This window comes from Equus caballus, chromosome 9 (genome assembly GCF_041296265.1).
Source record: "Equus caballus isolate H_3958 breed thoroughbred chromosome 9, TB-T2T, whole genome shotgun sequence".
In the NCBI taxonomy this organism is placed as follows: Eukaryota; Metazoa; Chordata; class Mammalia; order Perissodactyla; family Equidae; genus Equus; species Equus caballus.
In genome coordinates, this window is record NC_091692.1 from 80,895,200 (window position 1) to 80,905,216 (window position 10,017).

Consider the following 10,017-nt stretch of genomic DNA (forward strand, 5'->3'; position numbering starts at 1 on the left):
ATTTGTAGGGGCTGGCCCCGTGGCCGAGTGGTTAAGTTCGCGCGCTCCGCTGCAGGCGGCCCAGTGTTTTGTTGGTTCGAATCCTGGGCGCGGACATGGCACTGCTCATCACACCACGCTGAGGCAGCGTCCCACATGCCACAACTAGAAGAACCCACAACGAAGAATACACAACTATGTACCGGGGGGCTTTGGGGAGAAAAAGGAAAAAATAAAATCTTTAAAAAAAAAAAAAAAAAAAAAAAACAAAGATAACATTTGTGCCTGAAATTGCCACAACTACATTATGGCAAAGTCACATCATCTGGCTCATAATTTAAGGCTTAGAGGCTTCAACTAATGTAGGTGACAGTCTGGTGGCCAAAAGGAGAAAGTCTGATTACCAAGTGGCATTTGCTGGGAGGTCTGGGTCCCCTCCAGCACCTCACGCACATGTGCATAAGAGGCACTCAGTGAGTGTTTGTGGAATCTATGAATGATATGACGTTTCTATCCTGAGTCTCAGGGTCTTTTTCTATTCAGAAATCTGTCCCCAGACCAGCCGGGTGGCTCAATGGTTAAGTTCAGGGGCTCCACTTCAGCAGCCCGGGGTTCACAGGTTTGGCTCCTGGGCATAGACCTAGCACCACTCGTTAAGCCACGCTGTGGAGGCATCCCACATAAAATAGAGGAAGATTGGTGCAGATGTCAGCTCAGCAACAATCTCCCTCACAAAAAAAAAAGAAAAGAAATCTATCCCCAATTATCACACACACTCACCACAGAGCAGGTCTTTGCTCACTGAAGGGAAGCAGGGCGTTGGCCCCAGTGAGCTGATTCAGCCTTACAATCTTTAAGTCACCAGAGCCAAAGAGGGGTGCAGGTGGGAATCTTCTAGAACATTGCTTTTCTCTGCAGAAAGAGGCAATTAGCTAGTGTGTGGGGGGGTGGGGGGAGATGTAGAAGGAATACAGCCCATTAGGTCTACAGAAGTGGCTGAAGCTGGTATTTCTGCTTTCCCTTGGGATAGGGGCTGCTGGAAGGTGCCCCTCCCACCCAACAGTGGGATAGCCGCTGGGGTCAAAGTGGTGAACTTTGGAGACAGAATTGGTTCCTCCCTAATTAAGAGATGTTAAGTAGGTAAACAAACACTGCGTAAGTGCTACAAAGGAGATGCTACGTCCTTCTTATCATATCATCACATCACTCCTTCTTCCCTCCCCAGAGTTAAGCTGTGGTGGGTCCCAGGATCTAATCTACACTGTTGCCACAGCACCCAAGAAAATGTTAAAAATTACCATCTCTAGTGCTGTGACTATGGAAGATGCTTGATTTTTTTCCTATCATATGAATGCGTTTTATTTTATTTGTTTTTGCCAAATTTTTATAATGAACATGTCATATTCACAAAACAAAGGGCTAAAGCCAATAGAGTTATTTTCAGAAGAAAGGAGACTGAGTGGATTCCTGTAGAGGAGAAAATTTTCCCAGCCCAGCTTGGAGGGAGGGGCCTTCTGATGATCCCGTCCAGCCTGATGGCCACCGTGGGCGGGTTCTGACCACTGGGTGACCTGCACCCAGGGTTATGTGAAATTCATGAGAACCATTTCTAAGTGGTTAAAGAAAGATGAGCTACTTATAAATTCCTTCCTTTAACAGCTGATATCTTCAACCTTCCTTCCCCACTCACTCTCAGCTATGTAGGGGAGGGGCGGGGGAGGTGGTAGAAATGGGGGAACCCCAGTCCTCTTGCTCCCACTCCTGCTCCCACACAAAGCTGGGCTGGCACAGGCAGCTTATTCCAGTGCAGTGGACTTCCCTGAAAACGAGCCAGAACTTCGTGAGTTCCCATGGCGGTCCTGGCCTGGGCCAGGGGCTGTGCTGTAATGAAAGAGCAGACGTTATCATCTTCATTCTAGAGAAAGGACAATTTCATCAGAAAGACAAAGCACAAGCAAAATAAACATCTGAAGAACACTGGCCCAAATAATGTAATTAGATAGGATTTCAGGGATTGAATTCTTTTTGTATTACAAAATACATCTTATTTTGGTTTCACAAATAATGCTTATATGAAAAAACTTTTCTCCATACGTTCACCCAGGGCGGCTTCATGGATGTGCAACCTATGCGGTCACACGTGCTCAGAAGGGTCCCACACTTGGTGTAATGCTCTGCCGTCACCATCTTGAAATTCTCAACGATTTGATCGTTGAACTTGGGTTTTGTAAGTGAACTCCATCGGTGGAGGGAGCAGAAGAGATGCACGCACTATGCCAGTCCACAGTTCCTTGCTGACCACTCACATATGGTGTTCACCGTGCCCTGTGAGCGCTGAACTGGGGGGACCCACGCCGCGTGGGAGGTCAGCAAGACACAGTGAAGACAAAGTAAGTGTCTTACATCTCTGACTAGGTGGGGCTGATAACAGACCCAAGATGTCACACTTTCTGTTGGGACCAGAATTTGCTTCAAATGCAGAAAAAGGCAATGGCGTTCAAAGGACATAAACGACCAAGGACTTCTGCCACATGCTTTCTTACTCGTGTGACTTCCCTGTATTAGCCAACCACTTCATGCTGAAAACGACGACATAGAAGGAAAGAGAAAGAAGATAGTGCCTTCTCTTTTCTGTCCTTCCTTACTCATCAGTGAGCCAAAGGTAGAGAATAGGGTAGAATGTGCGCACGTTAGGAAGTGAAATAAACACAGTGGAGTATTTCCACTTTCTAGTAAGAACGAAATACAGATGCGTGTACAAACAAAACACAGACTGTGTAATTTCACCCATTCTACATACAAGTTAAAAGCTCTCATATTTGCATTTAAAATGACATTGCACAATATAAAAATGAAAGATAAAATTCATGCTAATAATTCTAATGTTTAATTTTTCTTTACTTAACAACATTAAAGAGCAAATTAAAAAACACTATGAGAAGCTGAGAGAAAGACTACAGGAGAAGGGAAAAAGCTTTCTATTTCAACACCATCTATGGCACTTTCTTCCTTTTGTTTTGAACAAGGGCCCCACGTTTTCATTTTGCACTGGGCCCTGCAAATTGTGGAGTCGGCCCTGCTGTCACCAGGAATGGATATTATCTTTTTATTATTATTATTTTTTTTTAATTCTTTTTTTATTTTTTTGAGGAAGATTAGCCCTGAGCTAACATCTGCTGCCAATCCTCCTCTTTTTGCTGAGGAAGGCTGGCCCTGAGCTAACATCTGTGCCCATCTTCCTCTACTTTATATGTGGGACGCCTGCCACAGGATGGCTTGACAACAGGTGCGTAGGTCTGCACCCAGGATCCAAACCAGCGAACCCCGGGCCACCAAAGCGGAAAGTACGAACTTAACCACTGCACGACTGTGCCAGCCCTATTGATCTTTAAAGTCTGTGCTCTAACAAAGGTACAGAGCTACTGGAAGTCTCATGCATTGCTGGTGAGCATGAAAAGGGTACAGGACTTCAGGAAGCAGTTTGGCAGTTCCTTATAAAGTGATCTACACACCTACTGCAGACCCAGCAGCCTCTCCCCTGGGTATTTATCTAAGTGAAATGGAAACTTATGTTCATACAAAAACCTACATATGAGTATTTATAGTGGCTTTATTCATAAATGCACAAAACTAGAAACAGCCCAGCGTCCTTCAGCTGGGAAACAGATAAACTGTGGTACATCCATGCAATAAAATACTACTTAGCAATAACGAGTAGCCAACCACTGACACATGCCACAATATGGATGAATCCCAAGTGCGTTATGCTAAGCGGAAGAAGCCAGGCACAAAAGGCTCACACTATGGGATTCCACTTATAGAACATTCTGGAATAAGCAAACACTGCTCAGTGGTTGCCAGGGGCTGAGGGTGGGGGAAGCAGTTGACTACAGAAGAGAGTGGGGATTTTTTTACAGTGATGGAAATATTCTATATTTGATCGTGGTAGTAGTTACACAACTGTATGCATTTCTCAAAACTCATGGAGTTCATATAGTAACACGGGTAAATTTTACCCCATCTAAGTTATACCTTAATTTAAGAAAAGCTTCTGCAAATTTACTAGCTAAAAAAAATGGGAGCTCCCATGGTTTTTAATGATGTCGGAAATCTTGAGCAATGAACCAGGAACTCGAAAATAAAAAACTTGAGAAAGCAAAGGGACTTTCCAGCTGCAGGCCCCTGGGAATTAAGCCGTGGTTTTGCTGGGGACCAATGAGGGACTCACTGAGGATAGCCGGGAGCAACTGCTCCCATGAAAAGCAACTGTAGAAGGTCCTGGGGGTGGGTGGGTGGGGTGTAGCGTACCTGGCTGCACATCCTGTCCCCTGGTGCCCATTTCCGCTCCCCCCAGGCCCTGGCCCACCAGCAGAAGCAGCAGCTGCAGGAGCTCCTTCCTGCCGGTGCCGAGCTGATTATATGCAGAATGGATTGATTGGTGTTGACAGGGAGCTATTTACCCATCTAATTAATTATGCCAACTAATTTTCAGCTTAATTGTGCTTCTCGGGTCACTGGGTAATGAGACTACAATTTTCTTGCTGCTACAGGCCTTGATAGAGAAGTGGGAGGGAGAAGGTGGCAGCTGCTCCTTGAGGTCAAACAGAAGGCACCCTGTTCCTCCAGGCCCTTGGGCCCACAGCCCGGGCTCTCAGCCCTGGCTGCCCCCCAGCAGGGATGCGTCTAGAATCCTCTTTGTGCATGTTCTACCTGTGTAAGCCGGCCTCTGGCCCGGGAGCACAGAGCCCTGTATCCACCAACAAATGTCGAGTAAATGCCTGCCCTGTGCCAGTCCCAGCCAAAAAGTTCAGTCATGTCTTGCCTGTGCCCCATCCGCCACCCAAAATTGCTCCAACCATCAATTCCAGAATCGGCCTGCAGATGGGAGTGAGGGCTTTGAAGACAAGCCCAATCCAGGGTCTGCGGCTGGGTCCTTGAAGAATTGACTTCACCTCCCTGTGCCTCAGTTTCCTCAGCTACAAAAAGTCTGCAGGGCTGTAATAGGGTGCAGTGTGTATGTAACGGGACTGCCCACTCCCTCCCAGGTGCCTGATGACATCCTCTCCCCGCCTCTCCCCAGCTGTCCCATCTGCTTGTCTTATAGAATGTCTCATAGCCTGGATTTGTCTGATTGTTTCCTCCTTGTGGGATCACCTAAAAAATAAATATTTTTTTAGGTCAAAATTCAGGGGCCGGTGTGGTGGCGTAGTGGTTACGTTCACATGCTCTGCTTCGGTGGCCCAGGGTTTGTGTGTTTGGACCCTGGGCACGGACCTAGGCACTGTTCCTCATGCCATGCTGTGGCAGCATCCCACATACAAAAATAGAGGAAGATTGGCACAGATGTTAGCTCAAGGACAATCTTCCACAAGCAAAAAGGGGAGGATGGGCAACAGATGTTAGCCCAGGGCCAATCTTCCTCACCACACACACACACAAAAAAAGTCAAAATTCAGGTTATACATCTTTGATAGGAATATCACGGAAGTGATGCTGGGCTCTTCTCATTGCATCCCATTAGGTGGCTCAAGATTTCCATTCGTCCCACTATTGATGAGGATCACTCTGATCACTTGATTAGGGTGGTGTCCAACAGGCTTCTCCATGTAGTTTCTTCTTCCTTCTTTGTAATTATTAAGTATTTTATGGGGAATGTATTGAAAACTACTTAAATACCTGTTGTTCCTCAAACTTTCAACGTATTTATTTATATCAGTCTGGACTCATGGTTTCCTACTTTATTTCATGTTTATAATCCTTTATTACCATTATTTTGATGCTTAAGTTGTCCTAGGTTTAGCGAGCAGGAGCCCCTTCAAGCTGGCTTGCATCTTTTTGACATGACTTCATCATTCTTTGTGGCACAGGATATTCCAGGATCATCTTGTATGTTCCCTGCCCCGGGCGTGAAAACAGCCATTTCTCCCAGGAGCCCTGGGCGCTGGGTGTGGACATTGCTGCAGGCGCGTCACTGTCAGTGGACAGATCTAGGGAACTAGGGCATAAATATATATCTTTATATAATATGTCTGTATTTTACATCACTCATTTTATATATTTATTTATAATTTTTATATTATATATTAGAATTCATATAATTTCTAAAGTGTTTAAATTTATCTATATTGGAAGCTGTGAGTTCAATCAGTGTCTCCAGTTCATAGTCAGCCCTAAAGAGTTCATTCTGGTTTCCCCTTCTGTATTTGTCACTCCCTAGTCCCTGAGAGTAGGACACGTAGTTTCCATCGTCCTTAATATATTTCCTTATTTGCTCAATGCCCCTGTCTGTAACCAGTCTAGCATCTCCCTGGCCACTTCTCCCGGCTCAACCTCTGATACCCATTCCAGGCTGCTCCCCACCCCGTGCAGACGCCCCTCACTCTGCACCTCCTCATCCTACTTGGCCTCTGACACCTGCTATGGGCCTCCAGTCCTCTTCCCACCAGGCCCCTCCCTACCAGGCGCCCTCCCTTGCTCCAACCCACCCAAGGACTCTAGGACTGAACTGTTCAGGAAGAAAAGGCAGAAGGGGAGGGACAGGGAGGGAGAAGCCTGGCCCTTTTTTAATGATATGAAAAATACGCTTCTGAGTACTGTTAAGCTATAAAAGAAGGCAAGATATAAAATTGCACATGTGGTATAATATCAACTATGTAAAAAGCTCAGAAAAAAATACTGGCGCTGTCTTAGGCTGAAGAGTGGAGCAGAAGCGGAACGAGGTTTGCTCACTGGCTACCCAGGCCTGCTCCCTTGGGTCTCACGCCCTTTGAGGTTCATCCTGTGAAAGAGGCAGACGGCACTGCGGTTACCTGGGGGACTCTGGGGCCAGACCACCCGCGTGTAGCTCCTGGCAGTGCCACTTCCTGGCCAGGTGACCTCAGGCAAGGTAGTTAGGTAAGCTCTGTGCTTCAGTTCGCTTCAACCGCGAAGCAGAAATGGCCACAGCACTCCCTCGCAGGCCTCTGAGGACCGCACGCCTTAACACATGCAAAGCACTGAGATCAGCACCTGGCACACAGCACAGGGTCCACCATGTTAGCTGCCAGTATATGGACAGAAAAGTGAAGTTCCGTGAGTTCCCCACCCAAGGTCACAGGTTCTCACAGGCACACTCTGAACCCACTGATGCCTGATTCCGAAGGCACGCTAGCTTCTTGCCATTGCACCACTCGAGGAATGAAGTGCAGGGGGGGAGATGAGGCAGCGCGCCCATAACTACTGCAAGACTGGCCGAGACAAGACCTGCGAGCACCATGAAGGCTCAGAGGAGGAGCAATGACACCTGCCTGGGAATGGTCAGGAAGGCTCCCTCGCATAGGTGGGAATGGAGATCGACCTTGAACGCTGAGAAAGATGCGAATAGGTTGTGATGGTGGAGGCAAGGACTTCCAGCTGAGGGTACAGGCTGAACAAAGGCAGGAGACTGGACCTCCCACATGGACAAGGTCCGTCATCCGCTAGGGCCGGGGTCCTAGACGGGGATTCCTCAGTCTCAGCACTATTGACATTTGGGGCCATGTAGTTCTTTACTGTGAGGCTGTCTGGGCATCGTAGAATGTGGCAGCAGCTCTGGCTTATAGCCACTTGATGCCAGGAGCATCACTCCCCCAGTTGTGACAACCAAAAGTGTCTCCAGACACTGCCAGAGGCCCCCTGGGTGGGGGCCAAAATCACCCGCAGTTGAGAACCATCACCCCAGGTAAATGGAATTCTCAGGAAGCCCCCAAACCACTCCTTTGCTAACAGGAGCGTGGCTTCTCATTCTTTGCCTCGTTGTGGAGTGTCTTCATGAGCAGGAAGGACTACGCTGCAGGCCGCAGGAAGGGAGAGGGTAAGTCAGCCCTCCGTCATCCACAGTGCCTGGAACCGAGCGCTCAGGATTTCTCAGCATGTGAAGGTGTGGCTCAACAGCCAGCCAGCCTTCCTGGTCCAGAAGCGCCATCCCAGATGAGGAATTTGTTGTTTCAGCCAGCAGACCAGCAAGAATGATGACATTTCACAAGGCCGGGGCTGCAGAGGAGAGGAGATGAGGGCAATGCTGATGACAGCACCCGGCCAGCTATGTGACTTTGAGAACAGTCACTTCCCCTTTCTGGGTACAGTTTTCTCATCAGTAAAGCGGAGCAGTTGCGGGACATCTGAGATTTCTGCCAGGCGAGCGCTTCTCTTTGAGCCCTGTAAAGAGCAGTGAGGGGACGGTTTCCAGCTCACAGGGAATGAGTTCTGTGATCAACTAGTAATGTCTGCTAGGAGCACAGGAATGGGGGGATCAGGTGTGACGACATGCATGGAATATATTTGCTGTCTATTCTAAAGGATTCATCTAGAATGTCTGGGGTCTGTGTGAGGGCAAGGAGCTGTGGACGGGAGAGCAGGGCTCTTCTTCCTCCAGCATCTCTAGAGGGGAAAGCCCCCCCTCAAGATTCTATTTTAAAATAAGAGCTGCTCTGCAAGTGGACAGGAGAAAATGGTCCCTACAGGCCATGGAGCCCCGCCTCTGTCTCAGGGGACCCTCAATCATTTGTTCATCCAACAAAGAGAATTAGGCCCAGGCGAGAGGAGAACTCCAGGACATCCACCACTTCTTTCCTTCTCCCCTACACACAATCTGGAACTGATAAGAGGATTTGGATTGTGCTGAGGGTAGAAAGACAAAGGGGGGAGGAAGGGAAAGAGTGAAGTTTGGCACAGTGGAAAGTACATGGGCTTTGGAGGGACAGTGCCCAGGCTCTGCCACTTACCAGCTGTGTGATCTTGGGCAACTTACTCAACCTCTCTGAGCCTTGGTCGAAATAAGGCCTAACAATCCGTGTCTCCCTCACCACAGAGGGCCAGCATGCAGTGAGCACTCATGGATGGCCAAGTGTAGGAGAGGGCAGGCTGGAATGTTCACACAGCTCACAAACATGCAGGCTCTCAGATGCTAAGCTCAGGAACTCCTCCTCGGCCTGGGGTCTGGACCCGTGTGACGCAGAAGCAGAGAATGAGCTGAGGAGGACAAGGACGAGACCAGAGAGGAGGGAAGATCCGAGGAGAATGTGGGAAAGAGGTTAAGTCAACCGCACAAGCAAGAGTTGGCAGAAGGGAGAAGGAAGCGGGCCTGGAGCCAAGGGGGCGATAGGGAGAGAGCTTCCTGAAGGTTCCAGGGACTGGGGGAGGAGCTAAAACGGAATAAAGGCAGGGCTGCCCGAGGTCATGAATCAGATTCCCTCAATGTCTGTCAAAAGAGGAGAAGAAATTCCTTTTAAATTCCTTTTCTCCTCTTTGCACTGTGCTTCAAGGGTTCTACTCCACTCCTGGACTGAGCCACTTGGGCCACCGCTCCGGCGGGGCTGCAGACACTCGTGGGCATTTTCCTCCCAAGAGGAGACGTGCCACAGGGAGACAACTGGCTCTTACTAGATACCAGTTATTTGAAGGCCGAGCGGGCCTGGTTTTCTGGCATGTTCTCTTAGCAGATATCGTCAGGGCCCGGCCTTATGGCTTCAGCACTCCTCACTCCCACGACAGTCTCTGACCTGCCCCTGAGCTCTCTGCCTCGAGGCTTCTCCAGCTTCAGGGCTGTACTTGGTGAGCAGTTCAGGGGGGCATTAAGGCAGCCCCTGGAGCAGCCCTCGCCCAATAGTAAATGGAGGTCGGTAGACACATTCTATAGCTTTCTCACCCTTTGGGTAGGAAAACTCTGCGATGCGTCTACACTATCTCTCAGAGGTCCCCGGCAGGACCGGACCCAGATGTTCCCAAGTGTTCCTAGACCCCAGATGTCCACAGTGGTGAGCTGCTCAGTAACATACCCACAGTAGCTCCCTTCCCTTCCCGTCTCACTCCTGCCAACCCCCACCATCCAATTAGCTACTGGTACTGGAATCCTAGTCCCAGAGTCTGTTTCTAGCAGAACCCAATTACAGAGTCAGGACTCTAGATACTGCATTCCATTGACGTGGAATTGATGCTGACTTGATCTGGAAAGAAAATGTGGCTTCTCCCTTAGCTGTTCACATTCTTTCAACACGCCTGCGACCAGTAGCCCCTCCAGCA

At 48.7% G+C, this 10,017-nt stretch overlaps 1 long non-coding RNA gene across 1 annotated transcript; it reads right to left on the reverse strand.

The window, feature by feature from the left end:
• Positions 1–1,669: 1,669 nt before the first annotated feature.
• LOC138915447 (uncharacterized) lies at positions 1,670–4,393 on the reverse strand. Its single transcript, XR_011421391.1, has 2 exons — positions 4,288–4,393; positions 1,670–1,860 (listed from the first exon to the last, which is right to left on the reverse strand). It is a non-coding gene; the product is annotated as an uncharacterized lncRNA (long non-coding RNA).
• Positions 4,394–10,017: the final 5,624 nt, after the last annotated feature.